Genomic DNA, 24,671 nt, shown 5'->3' on the forward strand with positions numbered 1-24,671 from the left:
TTGAACAAAAAGTGAAAATATTCATAAAGTCTTTAAATACAATACAACCAACCAACTCTGAAGTAATGTCCAAGCTGTGAAAAATTATAAAGCACTCACAATGTCTTCTGTATCATCATCATAAACCACAGCTGCCAACTATTATGTTTGAATGAGCTTTTAAGCTTTACGATGTAGCATTTTACATGTAAAAGCAGATGTAGTAAGGTTCACCATAGCAATCTGCAATCAAAAATAACCTCCTGTGGCCACCGAACACTGTAAATCTGTCCATAAAGATACATGATCAGATGTAAGTAAATTAAGTGGTTGAGGGATTTTAAAAAATAAAATTACAGTTGTAAAACAGGCTGTAATAATAATATAGATGAAATCAAAAACTGAAAAGTCAGAATCACTCAAAGTCCAAAGACTGAAACTCCGATTGACATTACATTCTTGTAAGAAATTCTTCTGTTCATACACACACTTCAGATGAAAACACACCCTTATCATAAGATGGTGTTGATTATGTCAAAATCTGAAGCGTGGGGGTAAATCGCTAGCCAATGGGAACTGCTAACTTATAGTAGTAACCAACACAACAACCTGTTGTAAATGACAAACTAGAAAGAAATAAAATAATGACAGAAACTGCAAACGTAAACATCAACAGCACTCTAAACATGTACTGAACTTAGCAAAATCTTTTACACCAGAGTGGTTTCAAATTTGCTTTTATGAGTCCTGAGCCTCTCCTATGCCACCCCTTCTCCAGCCTGAACATGACTCCTACACAATTATTAATCACATCACTACCACACCTAGCACTAACAAATTCCTTTGCTACGGACATAAGCTACAGAGGATAGTAATTGTATACATGAGGGAAAAAAAAACTTCAGATCAGATTTTGTTTTAAAAGTTCTCTTTATAAAAATATGCTTTATGCATTTATAGCTAGTAACACAGGAATGGTTTGTAATACAGGTTCAGTAAATATTTTGTCATTTGAACACTATTCTCTGTGAATGGAAGCTGTTCTGTTTTTAAAATTTGAAGTCATAGTTTTTGTATTAATATTTTACAAATGGAAGATTCTGTGCTGCAGAAGCAATTTCCCCAAGTAGATGTGCAGTTATTTTCTTTAATGGTTTTGAATACACTCTTCTGAAATTTTATTTACTACAGTGCATGTCTCCTTTCTGGAGTATATGGACCTTGAGTTAGGTTATCTAATCTGTTACACGGTTTTGTTCTAAAATGATTGTTCTCCATCAGCTACTTTAAAATGTGACTGGAACCAATGCGATTCTTCAAAAAAATATAGGAAATAAAACCTATACATCAACTAAATAACTATCCTTTAATAGCTCTTGATTTAATTTTATTTATAATCTAGATTGTTTCTCAGGGTGTTAGTAGCCCTTATAGCATGATCAGGCTTTTGCTTTTAATTTTTTGAAGCTATTCCTTGGTCTTTAAAAATATTTGAAATGCTATTTTGCTGTTTTTAGAGATCAAGGAATCCAAAAGTCAAGTTTACTTTATTTCAATGTGTTTTTAATGGTGTTAAACAAGAAACACATTATCCTGCAGCATCATCTTGTTTTTCTTAAGAGCACCACAATTTTGGGGCCTTTCTGTTGACAGTTTCTAAGCCATGTAAGCTTAACCAGAATCTTGCAGCATATGACATCACTGTATCAAAGGTCCAAAGGCCAGCAGCATACACTTCCTGATTGTCCAAGTTTGTGGATACAGCTAAAAACCCCAAAATTATTTTGGAGTATTATTATTAGATCTCAATTTTTGATTTCAACTTTGACTATGACTTTCATTCTTCATTTTGGCCCTGATTGTATGATTTATTTTGGTTAGCAACTCCTTCACAATATTCTTGAACTACAAATCTTGTTTCATGTTCTGACCTTTATTTACTATAGATTTGTCTTCTGGTATCAAATTGTTACTGTTATTTTGACTGATTTGTCTCCTGATTCCTTTCTAATTAAAATCTGCTATCATCCTGCCAAGAACATTCACCTGGTAGTTCTTTGCCATTTATTATTTGTGACTTTGAATTATTTTAACATTATGTTGTGAGGTCCATTTTGGTGAAGTCGTTTTCGTCTTGGTTAGTACTTACACAGGTATTTTTGATAATATAACCCTGACCTTTTGAAACATATCATCACTTTAACCATATAAAACAGCAGAGCCTAGCAGCATTAAACATACTTTCGTGGTGTTTTGCCAAAAAAAAAAAAAGTAATGGACCAGAAGAAGAGACAAAATCAAAAGTAAAAGCTAGGATTGTAACCATGAAACTAACTTAACATCAAGCAAAACATGAATCAGCATTTAAAGTTAAAGAAACAGAACCTGAAGATCTTTAGCCATAAACATCTTTTTAATAATTTGATAAGCACAGGTTGCATGATTATCTACAATCTTGGATGTTGAAGAGATGTTAACACTGACCTTTTAACCCACTGCATAGATGACTTCGCGCACCATGTACTTTCAAATAAAGTTTCTCAGGTAACTAGTAAACAGCCGAAAGAGCAAAATGGTAATGAAAACTATAAAATTTTTCACTACTTTAAATACATTTTATATCCAAAAAGCATTGCAAGATTTGGATTCCTCAAACTTCAAAGCCATAGATGGGTGCAAAATATCAAAACAAAAATGTATTGAAGAACCCACAAAAATGAAAATAGGAGAAAATCATAATATGTGGATTGAAGAAATGTCCTTAAGACCACAGCAGTAGATAGTAAAAGAAACGTTAGCCAGTTAACTCTTTAGTTCCTGACAACTCCTGGTTTTGAACAGTGGTGTTTTTCTGATTAAGATTTAACCTTCCTTTGACTATATTTTTGTCTCTTATTCACTACTTCTCACAACAGTTATGGGCTTTTTTATCTTGCATTTAAGACTGACAGATCATGTTAATGATCTTTGCAACTATACCCCTTTGGACCAATCAGCTGCAAGAAGAATTCACCCCTCAGCGGAATTAAACAAAAAAGAACTTTCCCAAGCAGATGCCAAACACAGGTGACTGCTAATTATAGCTGACATTATATAACATTCTCAAACCTGCTTAATCCAAGAGAGGATCACAAGGACAAGAGCCTAATCCAAAAGTACTAAGCACAAGGCAGAGTTTGCTCATGTCATATCATGTAGAGCATTAGTTCTCAACATCAGTTCTGCGGATCCAATGAGTCTGCTGGATTTTTTTCTAACCAATGTCCGCTTTTAATTGAACTCCTAGCCATATTGAGCAAGTTATTTCCCAGTTTCTGTATTTTGGGGGGTCGATTTACTGTATTTGGACAAGCATTGATATATTTTACAAGGGGATATATATATATTTTTTTGCTTTTAAGATTTTTAGCATTATGATTTGCCTTATGTTCTTCTATTGTAGTTGTTCAGGTTATTCAATCCATTAACTAATGAGCATATTAGAATGGCTGATGCTGAAGTAGTTGTAGCCTTTCAGCATTCATTATCATCTGCCTGCTCTGGTCATTGTTAACTTTCATTATTAGGATACAATTAAGGGAGCAAACTACATAGAAAAAGTAATATGAAACAACAAAAAAAAGTTATTTTTTTTAAAGCTATAGCAAAAATACATATGTTGTATCAATGTAAAAGTCTGAAAGCAGAAGAACTAAGAAGAGAGAAAAGTAGATTAGCTAATTAAATGATATTAATTAAAGGTAAAATGACTCACTGATTGTGAAACTGGACAGAACAAAAACCTCGAGTCACATGGGTTTCCCAACACTGGGTTTGGGAACTATTGATGTGCTGTACAGTATAACATGTACAATACACGTTGCTTTTAGAGAGGACTTTGTGGCATGGGAGAAAGAGAAAGGATCATACCAGGACAAACTGAACTGAACTTATTAACTTGTAATAATGATAAATAACAATAAACAATGAGGATTCATAATACTTGGCAGCCAAAGAATGGACAAAGCACCGTGACAAGCTAATTCCACTCACATAAATTGACATCATGAACAGAATTTTGAGTTCAACGTTAGTTCAAAGAATGATTAAGTATGAGAAAAGCCATATCTGCTGAAAACTAAGGTTATCTGTTGAAGGTCAAAATTGTATTGACCAAGATTGAGTCTTGTGAAATGCCTCTGATCTGCCTCTTTTGTCAAGGTTGGCCAGTTGTAGCTGTCGATCCAGAACAAGTTCTGTCTACTGTTGTCGTGTTTTTGTAGGTCTATACAATTCCCATTTTGCTGAGTGCAGTATGATTTTTTTTAAAGTCTAGTTAGTATCATAAAACCAAACTTCTTGGTAGAATCATAAAGTGTAATCATTTAATACTTAAACTATATTTTGTTACTGCTTTATTTATTCCTTTATAGATCTGTTTTCCAATTTTTTTAATATACATCATTTTTGAAAAGATGGATTTCATTAGTAACAGAATTTCTCATCAACTTGTTTTATAATTCAGTTTCACTGAAAAAAAACAAAAAATACTAATAATAATATGCAGATCTGTTTTTCATAAATTCCTCTTGGGACATGAGTGGGTGATGTTTTTTGTATTGTTATAAATTTAGTTTATACTTATAGTTATGACTAATATGGCTATCATAAGTGTGCTTTGGTTTTTTTTGTTTTTGGATTTTACCTTAATTTCTGAAGTTTTCTTAGCTAATCAACATTTTCTACCAACCAGTGGAAGCGAAGGAATCATCACACTTTGAACCAAGTGTTGGATCTGCTCAGTCATATTCAACAGTGATCTCCAAGTCTTGGTAACTTCCTTTGACCATCAAGTCTGTGTGTCAACGTCTACTACATAAAAGTGTTAATCGGACACTGGGATGTTTATCAAATTTAGGATACGTGTGGCAAATTAGTGAATTATGAGAGTAACTCCATGTAGTCAGTGAAAGCTGGAAGAAATTTAAATCTGTATACATGTACATATTAAAATTAGTTTTGTGAAACAAGTAACTGAAAACACATTTTTTGGAAGTATCAACCTCAGCTGTAGACTGATCCCTCAATCCAAAACGTTGCAGTCAATGGATTTAACTTAAGAAAAAGTCATGTCACAAATTTCAGTGTTTAAAACTTCTGATGTTTAAAAATCCTAAAAATAAGAAAGTTAGTCAGAAGTCACCAGGATACAGCTGGGCTATTGAAATTAACATTTTTCTCACAACTGTGAGAAAAAGCAATAATTGTTTGAATAGTGTGTTTGAATAGCAATAATTGTTCATGGTTTTCCACATGTTAAAACTGTTATGTTGTAATGTTTCAAATAATTTGTATTGGTTCACCATCAGAGAAAGATCATAATGAAATGCCACATGAAGCAAATGGCTCTTGGCTTTAGAACAAGACTATGTTAGGGCATTTTTCAAGCGTTGGTCTTTCAGCACAGAGCTGTAAACAACAGCTGCACTATGTGCTTAATACATTGCTGAAGCAGAATATCCAAGAATTTGATTTTCATAACTCTAAACAAATGTGGTATTCAAAAGTATATGCAAGAGAGTAAAAACACTACTAAACAACTAAAACTGAAAATATCTATTTTCTTAATATTTAAAGATGACATGATTTTTCATATTTGTCATCTTCAATGTTAATTTGTGATGAGATGGATCAGTCTGAGGACACCAAAGCGCAACTGGCTATAGTTTATTTTGGTGGAGGGTCAAGTCACTTCTGTGAGGTTACCAGTTAGAAAAAACAACCATTATAATCTTTTTGCAATCATGAACCTAAAAGTTTCAAAAATTTTGTTCTTTTTAAGATATCTGTAACTAATTACACAGTCCTAGTAGGGGACTTTGTGAGTGGTTAATGAAGGAGTTACTGTACCTCTACAGACAAGGGAGTTACTTTTCCCAAAGTTTACCTATTGCTTTATAAGGCCTAAAACTATAAGCTTTACACAATAAGACCAGGTAAAAAGAAGGCAGGAATTATGAACTGACTACTGTTAGTATTTAGCTCCTTTGCTGCTAAATTTCAAGAGGCTGACATAAATACAGGTGGTGTTCAATGAACCAGAGAATGTCAACTATGAGACCAACCTGAACAGTAAATAAAAGGTTCAAGGTTCAAGGTTCAGGGTTCTTTTATTTGCCATTTGTGCATAAAACCAACAGTCAAAGCACATTGGAATTCTTGTGCAGAGCTCTGTCCGAGTCATAGTAAAACATTTAAAAATTAAAAAAAAAAACCCAGTAAATCAAAATAACAAAATAATAATAAAAAAAAAAAAAAAAAAAAAAAAAACTTTGGGCAGAATGAAGTTGATTCCTGTTATAGAGGTAGCAGCAGAAAATAGATTACTGGAAGATGTCACAGTTACCATTAAGAACCACCTTGAAGAAAAATCAACCAAAATCTTAAGACCAATCTGAATCCTTTCAAATAGCTCAAGCTGATGTCGCATTATGCAATTTCTAGTCCTGGTGTGTGTCAGACTTGCCGACACAGTCACTGATCTCTTTACCGCACCATAACAAATTAAATGACTTAAACTTGCTGCACATGTTACATTTACTGACTGAGTGCCGACCTTCTAGTACAGTCTTGCACACCCTTTTGTGACAGTTCTAAATAAGGAAACTAGGGAAGCAAAACTTAAAAAAAGAAAAAAAAAAACAATGAGAAAAAGAAGGTAAAAAAGATAACTGAAACCAGGAAACAGGGAAAAGGGAAATTGAAATATTAGACTCACAAACAGATAAAAATATAAGAAATAAAACTCCAGAAACCAAATACCAAAAATGTACATGAGTTTCAAAAAAGATATGAAAGTCTAATTTATACCAGAAACACAAAGCGATGCCTGAGCATGGCACCACTGCAGTGCTAACACTGTTATTTGCTTAAGTCCACACTCAAGTAACTCTGCAGTAATTTGTGGCTATATTTGATAACACAACAATAGCAGGAGGCCATAACTTCTTAGGCTTTGTGTAAAATAGTTTTAAAAAACAACTCTCTACCGTAATAACAATGAGCAGTGCCACTGAAGTAGAGTAAAAAGATAAATATGTCTAAAGATGGAACTATGAGTACAGCTCTGGCTAAAAAGGGACAACAGGTGCAACATACTGAAATTAAAATTATCAAAGCATATTTTTCCTTCATCATTGAACTTTCATTTGTGTATTTGAGAATATTTTCCCCCAAACCATTTTAATAATTATTTATTTTTAATTCATTTACTCATTCATTCTGTACCACTTCCAAATACTGCCTTAAAGGCTTGTTGTATTGCAGAGCACACTCTGTCACACATGTATAGTCACACCACACCACACCATACACCTTTGGAATCACAAACCAACCTATCCTAAACATGCTTGGTTTTTGATAACAAACTGAAGCATCAAGAGAAAATCCATTCAGACATAGGAGAACCCCTGGGCTAGGATTTGGACACAATGGGTTCCTTATCACTGAGTCAGCAGTATTAATCAAAGCACCAAATCAAGATACTCAATAGTTTCATCTATCCCTTTTCTAAAACCACAACACCTTGAACGTGTCTGAACAGCACAGGGTTCAAGGCATGCATCCCCATGGAACTCATGAAGAATTTGCAAATACCAAACACACAGTGAGTGGAATCAGAAAGGAACCCACATCCTGGAATCCATGAGAGTTCAGTGTTAACCACGGCACCACTCTGTAGTCATTTTAAGTAAAAAATTAAAAAAAACAAAAAAAAAAAATGCAAAAAGATTTAAATCAGATTTTTTTTTTTTTTTTTTGCGCTAAACCATCTGGATGTAATTCCTAGCTGAAAACCAAGATAGTCATGTTAAATGTTAAATAATTCACAGTAAAAAGGCAGAATTAGTACTGTCAATGGATAAATAATTCATAAATATAAAAGCCAAATTTGCCTTTTACATAGATAATAGTTCATATTATGAAAAGATCACCTTGTCAAGTAGTCTGTTCTTAGAAACAATGGCATACTGTCATTTTATGCTACAACATATCAAGCCACCCACTTTGTTTTATCCTAGTGGGCTGCTAATTCCAGTCCTTTTATACTGTCTTTATTGCACCTGGCTTCTTTTAATTCATTACCCTAATTGCATGATAAATAGGCTATTTGGACACAGCTGCAGCCACCTCTAAACGGTGTACAGGCAGAATGAATTTAAAATAAAATGAATGTTTCAATCTTTTACTATAAACACACTCTAAAAATAGTTAAACAAAACAGACAAACAGGGCACAATTCACACTAGATGATTACTTAAAGAATATAATTCCAAGATGCATTAAATACTAAATTATATTTTACTATTTTATGTATGTATTCATGTATTGATTTTCCGTTCCATCTTTTAAATACTGTACATCCTCCTTGAAAACACTGACTTCAATAATAAAAGGATTTTTCATAAACTTGCAGTTTTATAATTCCATTTCATTGAAAAGAATATGAAGTTGATTTAATTTAGGCCTTACTCTGACACAAACATATGGAAAAAATAGAAAACAAATGAAAAACTATTTGACTTTTAGCATTTGGCCTTCACTATTTGACACAGTGTATTCTAAAATTCATCTTTGACAAAAAAAATATAATTTTGGTGCATTACTATTAAAAGCAGACACTTATTGTAGAAAGCCTGCAGGGAAGCTGACAGAAGTAGGTTTTAACATTTCTTTATTGTATTCCTCTTTTTTACTTTTGCCTCATGCTAAATTTCAGGACAGTTAAGTTTCAAATCTCAAAAGAGACTATAGGATTTTTGTAAACTTTAATGTATAACCAATGTACATTCTTATTTCTTATGAGAAACCATACTAAACTTTGTTACTGTAGCATTTCACATGCTTATTCTGGCAAAAAGCCTTAAAACCAGATTTTAGTGACATCCCTTGTGCTACACTAGATAGTGCAGAATTTAACACCTGACCTCATAATCGGTTCAGCACCTCAAATGCAAATTAATGGATTGAAAACACTTGGTAGAAGTGGCTAAAGCAATTACAGTATATATGCTGTACACTTCCATTCTACTTTTATTCAGAGACAAACATAATAGCTGAATAGTTGGACCTTTTTTGTTCAATATTTCAATAGGCAAACACAGCTGAAAAATAATGAAAAACATTTACCTTTGCAGGCACCATTGTAGTATATTGGTACTTTCTGTACTGACACTTAATCTGTCCACTTTTATAAGGAACCTTACGTAATAAATGTCATGACAAAGCATATCGTGAACATCAGAATATATTTATGCAGTTAGAGCATAAGCAAGTTCAGTAACTTGATCACACAGGGAACCAGGGTAGGGATTTAAACTCTGACCTTGAGCTCTCAAGTTCAGCTCTTTAAGCATTAGGCCACAGTACCTATCATATTTAGAGGAGAAACACTGTTCAAATTAGCAAAGTAATGTGGGAGATGGTAGTCTTTAGAAAGCTAAAGGTGGTTGGTCTGTCTGTCTTTGGTTTTCCCCTTCCTTAATCCACTCTGACTGTTATGGATTTTAAAACAACTGTATTACTTGCAGTCTGTATATTGTATATGGCATACTACACTTTTTTCAATAAAAGCATATACTTGTTTAAGGTGGCACTGAGAACAGCCCATGCCCTTTCACACAGATTTAACCATCTATTGAAATGTAGTCTGAGATGTATTAAGAGTTGCACTTAGTCATTATACATTTTCTCTCTTATTCAGACTGCCTTTTAATCTGAATTTTGTTTTTATTTAGAGTGCTGCAATGATTATTATGGCTACTTGACACTCTGGTGAGTTGGGTTCAAATCTTTGCCTGCACACTGTCCATGTGGAATTTGCATTGTGTCCCAATGATCACAAAGATGCTCTGTTTTGGGTTGACTGTCAACTCAGAATTAGTCTAATATGGTTGACTGTGGATGCGTGGGTGGGTGTGTCAGGCAATGAACTGAAATTCTAACCTTTGGTCAGATCCTTCCAAATAGGCTCTTGGTAACTCTGTTATGGAAAAAGTAGGTTAAGAAAACGGCTGGATGGCTGCTTTTATCTACTAATCTTTCCAGGGTTTTTTTCATAACCCAATAGATGTTATGAAGGAATGAAAAGAAAGTAAAGGGAAAAAAGTTTATCTACCACAGAAATACTAACTGTTCACACAAGATTTTTCTATTATTTCTTCTTGAAACTGCACTATTTTAAATGAGTTATACATCCACCGTTTTACAAAAGGATTTTTATATGTAACATATAGCAAAACATCAATTATTTAAAAAAAATCAACCAAATACTGAAAATGTCACAATCAGAAACAAAGAAATAATTTTAGAAATTTAAATCAATACATTTATTTAATAATCTAAAAATGATTCAGCAGCTAGAAAAACAGAAATATAGATGGATAAATGGATGTATCCCTGTATTACTAAAATATGGGAGAGATTAAAAAATGCTACGCAAGAAGGATCAGTCAGATTGCCATTTTTATTTTAATATTTTTAAATTAACATGCTGAAATTCAAAGTTTAATACTTGCTTTCAAACATATATATTTGTTCACTGGCCTGGTTTATTTCGAAGTAGCTGAAGTGTTAATAATTGACCATTAAATAAAGCCCCAGGCTAAGGAAAATAATAACAATGACATTAATTTACAAAGGTTATACTGTGAAAAGACATGGAGCTAATTAAATTACATAATGAATTAAAAAAGTGTATTAAATAATTTTAACTATTGTGGCTATGTCTTTTTCAGTACAGAAAATGGATAAAATAATTTCACATAAAATTGGAAATTTTCAACTTAATTAAATGAAATATTTTGACTGTTTGTTTTCTGAATTCAGCTTTGTTATAAAGTCTCTTTTATTAATACTTTTCAAGCAATAAACAGACATATAGTTCCTTAAGACGAGCACCCCTTTACCTAAACTCATTACTCAAACATAGACGGCACATAAAGTGACATATTACGACAAGCGAGAAATTGAAACCCTGACAAGAAGAAATAATCTGGTACTGTAAACTACAGGAAAAAACCCTCTTGAGTAATCCATTAATTCATTTTTAATGACACCAGCTATACACATATTGCTGTGGCAGTTCTTTCTACCATATAAATGCAGAAGTGTACTAGAGTGAGGTCTATGCTCCAAGACTTCTGTGTTGATAATTAATTACTCTGAAACATTGTGCAGGTCAGCTATTTCCACCATCTATGCTGGACTGATGTAATTATTTGGCAAGTCTAAGAGCATCCATCAAATTAGTATATCAATATCCACAGCACAAATAATGGAAAAGAGCTCTGTTCACTGCAAAGTCCTAATTGCTTGATGTTGAGAATGACTTTTAGAGACCCAATTTCACAGGCCCTGGAAAAAGATTAAGTATTTTTTTTCTTTTGTAGCCAGAATGTTTAAAAGCACTGACAATTTAAGGATATGTTTACATAAGATGCAGAGGCACAAGCAATACATAGCTTTGCTTCTCAGAAGTTCTCACAATAAATGTGTCTGTTCAAACCTACTTGGCATGAATAAAGGCATTTATTTCCTAAGTTACTCAGCTATTGTTATTACTATTGATTACATTAGTGTTAATACTGGTCTAACTTTTAAGTAGTATTGTAAGATTTAGATAGATAGATAGATAGATAGATAGATAGATAGATAGATAGATAGATAGATAGATAGATAGATAGATAGATAGATAGATACTTTATTAATCCCAAGGGGAAATTCACATAAATAAATAAATAAATAAATAAATAAATAAATAAATAAATAAATAAATAAATAAATAAATAAGTGTACACAATAGGTGCAGATTAACTTTGAATGGGCAATCAATGCAGAACTTTTACAAGGTCAAATATTTACATGGGTATTTCATAGCAATGTTGTCAAAGGTGACATTGTCTAAACATGAAATCTGGGTTGGATTATGAAGTGATTTTAAGCTATAGTACTTCAAAATTTACAGCCAAAGGAAAAAAAGAGCTTTTAATTAAGTGTCTCAATGTTAAATGTCACTAAATAAAGGGAATAAAATACTGTACATCCATGCTTGTATGTCTAGTTAATAGTATAGGTCCTGAACAACTAAACTGCACCCAATTAAGCTAAACAATGATTGTTAAGAAAATTAGAAGAGGTTTTTGTCTTCCCTTTTTTAAAAATCACATACATTGAAAGCTAAGAAATAAGGTGTTATAAATGCTATTTAAAATGTGGTTTTTACTGCAAAGCAAAAAGTAATATGGAATGTTTTTTATAAAGAGCAAGACACTGGTTTATCATAGAGAAATGATGATGTGTGGGGTGCCTGAGTGAGGAGAGGTTAAGGAAAAAGTACCAGTATAATTTCTAATACATTACATCAAAAATAAATATAAAAAAGCAAGATTGAAAAATATTTAAAAGGTAATGTTTAAAATATTTTCTGACAGTAATGAAAAAAATTTGCAATGTGCTACTAATAAATAGATTTTTTTTCCAATTGCTATCTCATAGAAAAATTTCCTTCTCAAAATCTAATCCATTAAACAAACATCTGGAATAGGCAAGAATGTGAACACTTATTATCTAGATACACATTATCTTAAATGAAAACACTTCACATCATACCAATAGACAAACAAAAAAAGTATAAGATTCTAATAAACTCATACTACTTCTACATATAATATGGTTCTTAAGGGAAACACTATGTGAGTTTCTGATTTTGGAATGGATGAAAAAAGCTGCAAAGAGTTAAATTTATATTTTTATTTTTAGGTTCAGCCATAAAATGTCAGTGTGTGTTAACTGCAGCAGCACAAACTTTTAGGACAAGGCTTAGCATGACCTTTTGAGAGTACGCATGCTGGCAATGACATATGTGTGGATTCAGAGTGTGTCATTATAACGATCAACCACTGAAAATGTATAGAAAAGAAATGTAAAATGAGAATGCAAAATAAAATACCAGTAAACAATGTTTCGGTGCAAAAAAAGTCAGATATGCATGCATGTTGTCACTTTTTAAAGGAAAAATACCAGAAGCTTTCTTTTAAAATATTTCAACTTCAATAATAATAAGTGCTGTGAGAATGTGAATAATATTTACACTGGTATAAAAAGAGGCCAAGGAATGACAATGTTGAAAATATTATATAATATACATAATGGAAAATGACAAGAAATATTTAAAAGACAATAAGTTAAGTAAGTAGAAAACAAACTTAAGCCATGAATAATCCCTGGCTGAACAATGACAGTAATAAACTGCCAATAAAAAACATTTCCAAATAAGTGTGTTCATAAGTGTAAGTGTACTTGTTCTTAGAAAATCATCTGATACTATATTTGGATACATTTTCTGAACACATATTTGAGATGTAAGGTAACTCAACAACTACAGGAGTTAAAATAAACTTATACACACAAATTCATGAAGAACTAGAAATTACTGTACATCAGACAGGTAGAATCTATTGATCAAATTGTTGAGCTGCATGATCAGAGTGCCATTTGGATAAATGAGGCAAACCAAAAACGATCAGTAAGGATGATACAGAAAAGTCTAAAGTCTAGCTAATGACAGTTTTATGAATTATAGTACTTCAATTACAATGAGATTCTCCTGTATCTCTGCCAAATTCAGGAGCACAAAATCTGCACTCTGTTTAAGTTATCAGAATCTGGAGTGACATCAAGATAAGGTTCAGCATGCAATAACTGCAAAAGATTAAAGATCCACCGAAATGTTCAGTTATACTGGTACTGAAGAATTTCTTGTTACTAACAAAAGAGAATTTTACCGATTCTCTTGAAGGTTGATGTGCTGAGCTTTTAGAGGCTGATCAGCTGCCGTCAGTTTCCTTAATGACACATTTTCATGACGTTATACACATGCACTATACTAGGAGTTGCTGTGTTGCTTTATTCTTTTCATATACAGAAATCATGTTCATGCTGTAAAAGTAGAACTACATTATATGTAAAATGTATTAAGCAGCTTGTCAAAATTCAAACTTGGTCATGGAATCTTTTTACAACTGAGGAACCACTTTCTGATTATTTCATTCATTTTGTTACTGGATCATATTTCACATGACAGGCTATGAACACATTTTCTTTTTTATTCATGCATTTTGCCATGATAACAATATTAAAACACACGGTCTTGTTTAAAAAGCCAGTCTAGAGAGCGTAATTTTTAAAGCGTTCTTAGCTGTGGGGAAATAAATCCCATGGGTCATAGACATTTTCTTAAGCAAACAGAAGGTTGTAATGACAACACTCAAGGACATTCCATATAATTAAGAAGGAAGAATTATCTTTAAAAAGGGCTGACACCAGTTTAAGTTCCAAATTTGTTTAGAGAAAAAGAGTGCCCTATGCTCAACCCCAAGTCTTCTCTCTGTGTGCCATGATTGGTACACTCCATGGCACATCCTAACACATTCCTTAGCCACATCAACAGGCTCCTCTCACTCGATACAGGCAGCAGGTCTATTCTGAAGTCCTTCCATATTACTGAGCACCTCACCATATCATGTAGAGCGAGTTCAGGAGATCCATATAGAAAACTCATCTCAGCTGGCTGCACTCAAACTTTCACTTCTATCAAACACAATTCACATAAACAAATGAAAGCCCTGATTGCACATACCAACTGAAGCACTTCACTGACAAGTGTAGTACTTAAACCCTCTTCACTGAGACTCATTTTGGCTTCTTTCTGTAACTTTTATTTAAATTTAGTGTTTCCATTTAAAATGCATGTTCCATATATCAAATATTTCAAAAAAATATATCTATATATATTCTTGTTCCCTTGAATTAGATTAAGCAGGTCTGTAAAAGTTATGCTTTATGTTATGAAAAACATAACAGCATAAACAAAATGAGTCAGACTGATACCACATCTACCAGCGTTTTTTGTGTATTAGATTCAGTTTATGTAAGAACATGTCTCTGAAAACTTGACATAAATATTCTAGAAACATCTGAAAAAAATGCATTTTATAAATATGAGTTTTACATTGTTTAAACAGTGTGGACTTCTACTTTTGCATAAAATTACAAACTTTGACTTAATTGTTTAGATATCCTAACACCTTTACTGTGTATACTTAGGAACATGTAAAATGGGGATAGCAAGGGCAACACTTTCAGGAAGGGCAACACTTTCAAGACCAATGTCATTTGGCATCTTTTATTAATTTTAATTTGCTAGGCAATACTCACAATTCACCCGAGGCACTTTGAGAACTTAATGTTCATATTATTTAACTAGACTCCTTATACACAGATGGCACTCTGCTAATTAATGAAAACTTTAATCTCACAGAGTGCCTTTTGACCAAATTTGTTTCAGTAATTTTCCTATCTTTCTACTATGTCTTCACTTGTTCCATACTTGTCAGCTTGAACCCATGAAAACCAAAACTGTGCTCTCCATACAAATAAATACACATTACAAAAAAATTAAATTAAGATGCAGTTAGTTGTACAGACCCAATAGCTACACCCTAAAATTAGGGATAAGCTCTACTGACAAAAAAACATTGAATGTAAACCTTTGGTTATGGCTGACTACCATTACATGTTTTAATTTTTTTTTGTCATCAGAACCTTATAACAGATGTTTTTTGTTGATACAAACAGAGCATCAGTGCTATATGTATATCTTCATGGCAGACATCTTATGTAAGCATTAGTCATGGATATTCAAATTGTCTGAATTTTGTTTACAACAAAAAAGTGAAATAATTCAATTATGGGTATGACTTAGTACATCACTTTTTTTTTTTTAAATTGATCATTCCACAGACAGATTTCACATGATTCACACTTAACACTATGCCACCTAGGTTTTTATATTTACTTTGTTTACTAAATATTAGTTGAATAAATGGATTTCATTTTGTTCACTTCTTTGAGTGTATTATTTTGAGTTTTGATTAATATACGTGATTTACTTCACTTTAATTTTCATTTTGTTGCTTCTGGTGACTACTTAATTGATGGCTCAAGCCTCTTGGTATTTAGGAGGATGGGCTGGAATAAAGAAAACAGCAATCGTAGGCAGAGTAATAAAGCAAAAAGAGGATGTTTCAGACTGGAACAGAATCATCATGCTAGGCAGGTCCTTCCAGTAACAACTAGCACTTATATAGAATACCAAAGATGGCTAGTTTGTGGGAACATATTAACTGGTGGAATTTATCTGTCTCAACAGAAAATGCCAAAGGAGATATTAAAGGTGGAAGGCAAACTTAAAGTCATTTTCTCTTTTTTTTCCCAATTTTTGAAATATTTTGAAAAGAGCTGATAGCCAATCCTCACTAATGTTAAAAGTTTATTTTTGTCTAAATTCATAATATTAAACAACTTTAAACAAACAATGTAAACTAACTGACCACAGGAGGCAAAATGTCAAGGAAGATCTAATGTAAATGCTCATTCAGAAAAGTGCATGGGAAACTGTCATGAACATGTACTGTACATAGGGGACAGCTGAAGTGCCCTAGTGACTGCAATTATACCACCACTCCAGGGGATGGCACTGTGTCTTAATGCCCCTCTTTCTTCCTCCCTCTGAAGACCACTGATTGGTGGCTAAACACCCACGACGTCTCATCCAGTGCCCGTCCACCTGGACCCACTTCTTCCTGTCAAAAGGGCTCAAAACTGGAAGCTCCGCCATATTGGGACAGTTCTATTTTCAACTCACATCTGTAAAGTTGACCCTGCAATAATTGTGTGTTTTTAATTTATTTTTTTAATTTTGCTATACCCAGTTATACAGGGTTGGCTGTCTTGGCACCCCAACTCTTTATCATTGCCCTCTTTCTTTTACATGATATGTTAGATAAGCAAAATAGTATTAATTTAATTGCACACTTTGCTAACTTAGTTAAATTATAGTATTATAAAAATTCTTTACATTTGCAGTATATGGTGCTTTTCTCACTACTCAAAGTGTTTCCATGCAGGGAGGACCTGTGACGCAAACCCATGATCTCCTTATGACGAGACAGCAGCACTATTATGTATAATGCTACATACTACACAATATTATCGTCATTTTGAATAGTTTCATTAATTCCCAGTTACATTCTGTGCTTCAGGCAATGCAATCTTATTCAGTTGAAAAAGCAAGAAATCTGTACATAAGTAAGACAGTAATTGCTAAATTTCAGAGGAGGGAGAAAAAGTAATCATAAAGATCAGTATAGAGACAGGAGCAGGCATAACTGATAGAGATGAATACAGTTTACATTATCTGCTCATTAGAGGTAAAACTGCAGAAGTAAAACTGACATTTGGCATCCTTTCTGAGTTCCTCATCTTGTGGCTCTCTTTCTATGACGTATTTAAATCTACTGCAACTCTAGTCTCAATAGACATTCTCATATTTCAACCTTTTTTTCCCCTCTGTTAATTTCATTCCATGTTGTACTGTTTATAAAAATATGTATTTCTTGTTTCAGAGTTTACAGTAAAACACACAGATCCAGCAATGTCTAACTGTAGATCACCAGGCATTTCAAACTGCATTGTAAATATATTTTAAATGAAGATCTGCAGACAATGAATAGAAAAGAAATACCATAGATATTTTTTCTTTGAAAGAATCACTAGATTTTTTTTTAATTCAACAATAAAGAGCATGCACAGTAATCATTAAAATATCTGTCCCTTTAATTAGATCTTTTCATGTGCAGGCATCAATAAAAATGGATGAAAATCCTTGTTGACAGATGTTTCCAAATGAGAAAATTAAATGAAAACACTAAACCTTTTTCCTCTCGGATATACCTTTATTTCACACAAAATGTTTTCAGGTAATTTCAGTAAATAAATAAAATATAATTATGGGTTGTTCATGCAATGAAGACTGCAGTAAAAGGCATTTTAAACAATCTTTACATACTTTGCATATAAGGTGGTTAGAGGTTCCAACTCAAGTCCTGGGGTCTCATTTATTAAAGTTTGTGTGGATTCAAACATAAAAATATGCACCTGCCAAAAAAAAACAGGACAATGTGTACGCCAAATAAAAATCTGAACAAATAGCAGGTTGGATAATGGATGGATGAATGAAGAATCAAAATATTGTGTATTTATATTGGGGAAAAGATTTTCTCTTCCCTCATTTTTACTCCAAGTTTTACTCTGGCTGCTAGCCTTCATCTTTCTCTTGAGAGAGGCAGGGGTGAATTGAATTTAGTTTTACTAAGTTTGACTTTATTGTATAAAATGTTACTTGCTTTTAATAATTTCAATGAAAAAAATGTGTAGGCTGTAGTATATTGGTCCATATTAATAATTCATCTTCCAGATTATTTCTTTCTAAATATCTTCCAAACTAGGAGATTCTCTAGTTGCCAGAGAGGGAACACAGCAAAGGGGAAGATCTCCTAAAGGACATTAGGCACACAGGACCATGTTATCCCCTTAACAGGGTAATCGTGGGATGAGATCTTTTGAGTTTAGAGTCAGGAGGTAAACCAGTGCAAGGGTTCAATTGGAAGGAGGAAGAGAGGCCATTATTTGAGACACAAGAGAGAGAGCAAGAGCGAGACAGTAGGAGAGAGACAATGCTTGGTGTTACTTAGATGAGCAAGTGGACAAACCATCTTATCTAATCGAGAGGGGGTTAACAACCTTTATTATCAGACACAGAGCAGTTTGCAAGTGTTGCTTTTTGCTTTCCGCTTATTTGCTAATTTGAGCTCTGCTTTGTTTACGCTTCCCTTGAATTTTGTTATTTAATAGAGGAACTATTTTTGTACATTTTGGTCTTCTTGACTAGGACGACCAAGCCAATAGTGCTCCTCCTCATGATAATGTATCTGTAGATTGATTGCACAGCTCCTGGACCCAACTTTGATCTTCTGACATTTCAGAGTTTACAAATTATCCCCGTGGTCGTTTGATATTTCTCTGAGTAGCCTAGTATTCTATATTCCAATTGCACATACTGTAAATTGTTAATTTCTAAATGTTCTGAAGTGAGCAAGTGTGACGGTGTTTCTGACTGCACCATGTGATGGACTAGCAACCCATTCCAACAATTTGTAATGCAGCTTTATTCAAGCTCTATTATGTTAAAAAGTTTTTAAACTATGGGAAAAGCAGAAGTTTAAATTAAAAATGAAAATCTTTATAAAGACGTTAGATGACAATTTAACAAACATAGAATGCCGTATAAGTAAAAACATGTGAGAATGTCATACTGCACATGCTTTGGGAAAAAGAAAACTTAAGCATGATCTGCAATTTCAATTTAAAAACCAACTAAAATTTATCTGTAGCTTGATTTCAGTTTTAAGAAAGGTATGTTTAAAATCATTAACTATTAAAGTGAAACAATCCTTGCAGGCAATGCAATGTTAATTCCATCAGTCTCTACAGCTTTTAAATCTCTTAAAAAAGGCAATACACATTTCTCCACTCACATACACCTGATTGTTCTTTACAGGAGGATAAAGTGCTCCCTCTTTGACCCCACTCTGCCTGTCTGTGTCTCTCTCTTTCTCTCTCCCTCTCTCTCTCTCTCTCTCTCTTTTTCTCTAACACACAGACACATGACAAGCACACAAATTAAAAACTGTATCCTCAGGGTAAATCCAAATCTGAGAGCAACTAACATACAGTGTAGGAAATTGCTGAGACTATTGAGAATGCAGCTCCTCCTACAGCCACAGTGACCAGCCCCCTCAAATCTTAGCTAAACACGAGAAGGCAATTATTTTTAATCCCAGTTATGCTGCCTCCGCAGCCAAACACACTAGAGAATGAAGTGACATACCACATGGAGGTTATTTCTAACAACTTTCGTCAGAACGTATGCTTAGTCAGGCTCTGTTTAATTTAAGGTCCACTTCACAGCAACTAAGGGCTTGACATTTTGACAACAAACACTCAAAAGCTAACTATACACAAAGCATCAAGAGTCAACAGCCCGTTCTTTATTAAACTAGGATTTCTTTTGATATCATAAAAGGACAGTACAATGGAAGGTTAACCTTCTAGCTATTATCGTGAAACATAGTATTTTAACTTATTGCTTTTGGGGTGGAGGAGATGCCACAAGTTTTATTTAAAATTTTAAGGTGTGTACTTGTAAATCACACTTAACACTTGGAAAAAAATCTATAATAATTTGTCATTTGGCTTCTAAATTTAAGCAAAGGGATACTGGCACAAGATTGAACACCTTTATAAACAATGAAACTACATAAAAACCAAGCAAGCAACTTGCTAGTAGAGGGCCTAGAATGATCTTTCCTATCAGAGCCATGAAAAGCATGAAGTGCAGCATCAAGGGGTCATGCTATCTTTCTATTCCAGTGAAAAGTTTGCCCCACTCAGCAGACAACAATACAGCACTAAAAATCTCTTTCAGCAACACTTTCATGGCGCAAATAGTACATTATTAAAGAGATCATATGTAAGGGCATTCAGCTGACTGCCAAGTGCATTTGTAACATCTGCATGAAGACAACGTAGATCACATTTAATATTCTGAATTACATAAAACAATACATTGGTAATTACATGTTAATCGCAAAACTTAATAAAAGCATAATTTGAACAAAATAACCTTCTCAAATATACTATGTCATTATGGTGTGAAACATGAGTAGAATCTGTACACATTCTTTAGTAACTCAAAAACAAATACAAATTCTTCTTAAGTTTAATAATGCTTTTTTTCTTCCTTTAAGGAGTCTATCAGATACAGCTATACACCATCTTTCTCACTGGGCAATTGACAAATGCTGTATATGAATAAATACTAAGCATGTTCACACTTAGATGGGATGTCATCACAACAGCTTTACAACATTTCACTCTTCAAAAAAATGAGTCCCCTCTATGACATCAGAGTACAATGCACTACCATAGTGACACCCACAGTGAAACACAACACTATGTTTAATCCCTTCCACTGATTCATTTTATGACATAGTTTAGTAATGAAGATGTTATTGTAGACAAAATGAATTATATACTCTAAGGAGGTAGAGGGCTAGATAGATGTCGGTGGTTTAGAGATCACCAAGGAGACACAGTGTAAAGCAAAGACCCATGAACAACCTCTGGAAGAGAGATGGATCCACTGTACAAGAAAGATGAAGAAAGGGCTACGAAGACTGGGGGGACAGGGGGGTGGTGACTCTGTCAAACATGCTGGCACATAAATGCGGGTGGCAAGAAAATAAGAGTATGATGAAGAAACATAATATTCTGAGTGGATTTATAAAATCTAGAGGATGGGAGCTTATACTTTACTAGTTGGGGTCGGGGAGGGTTGTCAAAAGACTATTAAGATTTTAGGAAAATATTACTATCTGGGCCCAGGTTGCTCATTCAAGGGAAAGGTCAGGGAGGACTAGTGGAAATCTCATCCTTTTATGTTGGTAAGGGAAAGCCAAAGGTCTGTGACTTCAGAATGACCAGAATAGTAATGTTGGTCATTTAGGACAAAGGACAGCTGGCACGCTACCCAAAAGACCCAGGACTTTAAGGGTCACTAAAGACACAGGATTATATGAACATCACAAGCAGCTGAGGGAAGTTGAAACCTTATGTCCCTGTAGAACTGGGTTTAAATAGGCCACAAGCAGTAGGAGTCTATACAGCGAAAGGACAATTTATGGTTATCGCACAATAGCAGGAGAAAGAAGCCGGGAAAAATGAAAAAGTGGGAAGAGAGAGAGAGAGAGAGGTGGCAATTTGAAAAGGAATAATGACTTTGTTATTTGGCTAACTACTGAAATGCCACAACATACGAGTACTCAGGAGCACAAGTACTCCCTACTGCTGTTCCAGTACTTTGTGTTCTTCTTCGGTTTCTCTTCCTTTGTGATTTGTTTAAAAAATGCATGTTTCTTTGATTTTTGTTACTCCTTAGCCTTATTTCAGGATTAAGCAATGACACAATGTGCTTTTTCCTAATACAACACTTACAACAAAGTAAATGTTGTTTGACTGCTAATAGTAAAAGGTCTGGATCACAATTAAAATAATGATAGAACAAATTTTCAATAATTAAGGTAAAATACAGAGGGGTCAAGTGGTTACACAGAACAAAAACTTTCTAAGAATCTATTATTTTAAAACAAAACGTTCAGTTAAAATTGACTAAATGACATTCAAGTCTAAATAAAAAAAGGTTGTTTAGCACAAAACAAAATATGTGAGAAATGCTAAACCTTCTATCCATCTAGTGTCTGAACCAATACAGTTGTCATTTTATTATTATTTATTATTATTTAAACTGTGACCCTCATTATAAAAAGAAGGATTGGAAAATGAGATGAGACATTATTAAGTAAGCTTAAAGAAATATCTAGTGTAAAATTTATATAAGCGCGGGAACTCAAAACATATTGAAAATTGTGGCCAGATAGATAGACATTTTATTTGTCCCCAGGGGGACAATTGGTTTTTTATAGTAGCTCTTTAAATAATTACATAAATAGGTAGATAAGTGAATAAGTATACACACACACTTTTGCTTGAACACATACCAGAAATGTTTGTTGATTTCTAATGTAATTGTGCTATTACCAGTACATTTTGTTTCCTTTTTACATATGTCAAATGATGATTTTCAACTTAGACATGCTGCATTTATAGTTAACAGACAAAATTAATCCAGTTCAAAACAAGGACGCAGCACATCCTGGCATCACTGGACACAAGGCAGGAGCCAGTCCTGGTGGGAGCACCAGTCAATCAAAGAACTCACCCTCACACCAACTCTCATACTTACAGTCTCCAGTTACCCGACTTTTGTAATAAAAAGTCTACTACTTCTAAGGAGTCTAAGACTTCTACTGCAAAACATATATAATATAATAATATTCAACTTTCTTTAAAATGTTCCAATACTTTATAGAGAGAAAAATAAATAAAAACAATCTATAATTGCAGTGCTTCTAATGATCACTATTATTCTCACATCATTCTCTTTTATGAGAGCACTTGTAATGTAATATCCACCAATCCTCGCACTCTGACAGTTTACCAAATGTTCTGTAGCTTAATCCCAATTTTGGGCCAGATGCTTTCTTTAAGAGTTTACATTATATGCACAGCAAGGCAAAACGATTCTGTCTGAGAACTCAACATGTTTTTTCTCACAACCTTCCCAACATTTATGTCAAATGTATTTACTTTATGTTTTCCTATGCTCTCTGAACAATTTTTAGATTAGCAAAATGTGAATGACTCCATAAGCCTTCTATATCAATTCTCAAAACAGATCTACAAATGAATAACAAAAACAGTACTTTATGAGGCATATGTTTATGAGTCACATCTTAATTAAAGCTAAAACAAATGAGAGTAATAAGATGCACAGTACAGTCATAGGCCTAACTATGCAGTGGGGGAAATCCAATCAATATAGTAAGCCATTTGGCATTTGATTAAAAGGGCTGTAATATACAATGCATTCACAAAGTACTCAAAACAGATTCCCTTTTTACACATTTTGTTTCAAAACAGACACACTTTAAAAATGATTCAATTATTTAACAATCTGCACTTAATACACCATAATCAAAAAGCAAAATCTATTTGCAATTTTGTGAAAATATTTTAAAAACTAAAAACTGTAGTTTCAAATGTGTGCAAGTATTGAGATCTTTTGCTATAACACTTGAAACTGACCTAAGGTGTATCTCGTAGCTACTTATTCTTGGCATGTTTCTACAACATGAATAAAGGTCATCTGTGGTACAAGAAGTTGAATGAATATGATTTTGATTGGCATGCATTAGAACATTACAAAAAATTAGACGAGAAGAGGCCATTCAGTCAAGCAAAGCTTGCCTCTCCCACAAGGAAATGACATTAAAATCACTGCTTATATAAAACCTCCCAAGCGGACATTACTTGTCAGAGAGAAATATCAAGAACTGAGGTCAAAAGGAATTGTCCACTGACCTCCGAGATAACATTGTTAAGCCCACAGAGCTGGGGAAATGTATCAAAATATTACACCAGCTTTGAAGATCCTGAAGGACCCAGTGGCTTCCACCATTCTTAAATGGAACTTCAGAACCACCAAGACTCTAGCTGATTGGCCAGCCAAATGGAGCAAAAGTGGGAAAAAGGCCTTAGACAGGGTGGTGACCAAGAACTTGAAGTAACAGTGCAGTACATTCCTTTCTGTGCTCAGTGCTGGAAAGTATATTGTACAATTGTACAATGCATCTTTTATTACCTTAAAAATATTCTTTCTGTATTTTTGGCACAGAGATAAATGCAAATGTGAATCCCACTTTATTGGTCGATGTCTACTTAATAAAAATAAGAGGGCTTATGTTTTTTTCTTTGTAAGTTATGGATTAGAAGACAACTATAGAACAAAGACAAACATAACATTTGATCATTAAATGAGGACATTTGTAATTAACAGGCCTCTGTTAATTTTGGGCCACTCTGATCATAAAGCAATACTTTTCATTGTCTCTTTACATCTCCCTCCTTTTTCCTGTAAACTTCAAATTTCCTTCAAATACCTTAAAAATCTGTCCATCTATCCTTGCTGGTTTCTATTCCAGCCGTACTAGATAGCCTTGTTGATTACTATTATTCAGCCCTTCATTCAGCACTAGATAAAACAGCTTCCTTTAAAACATAAGGAGGTTTCCTTT

General features: G+C 33.6%; 1 protein-coding gene across 5 annotated transcripts in view; it reads right to left on the reverse strand.

Moving 5' to 3' along the window:
- LOC114662380 (fibroblast growth factor 13) overlaps positions 1 to 24,671 on the reverse strand; it is a 400,003-nt gene that overhangs the window by 279,052 nt on the left and 96,280 nt on the right. The window contains exon 1 of one of the 5 annotated variants that reach the window (XM_051935230.1): positions 19,459 to 19,477. The exons of the other annotated variants lie outside the window; for them this stretch is intronic. The gene's annotated coding sequence lies outside the window, so the exon portion shown is untranslated. Of the gene's footprint in view, positions 1 to 19,458; positions 19,478 to 24,671 lie in introns of those variants that run through there. 5 annotated transcript variants of the gene reach the window in all.

This window comes from Erpetoichthys calabaricus, chromosome 12, assembly GCF_900747795.2.
Source record: "Erpetoichthys calabaricus chromosome 12, fErpCal1.3, whole genome shotgun sequence".
NCBI classification, from domain to species: Eukaryota; Metazoa; Chordata; class Cladistia; order Polypteriformes; family Polypteridae; genus Erpetoichthys; species Erpetoichthys calabaricus.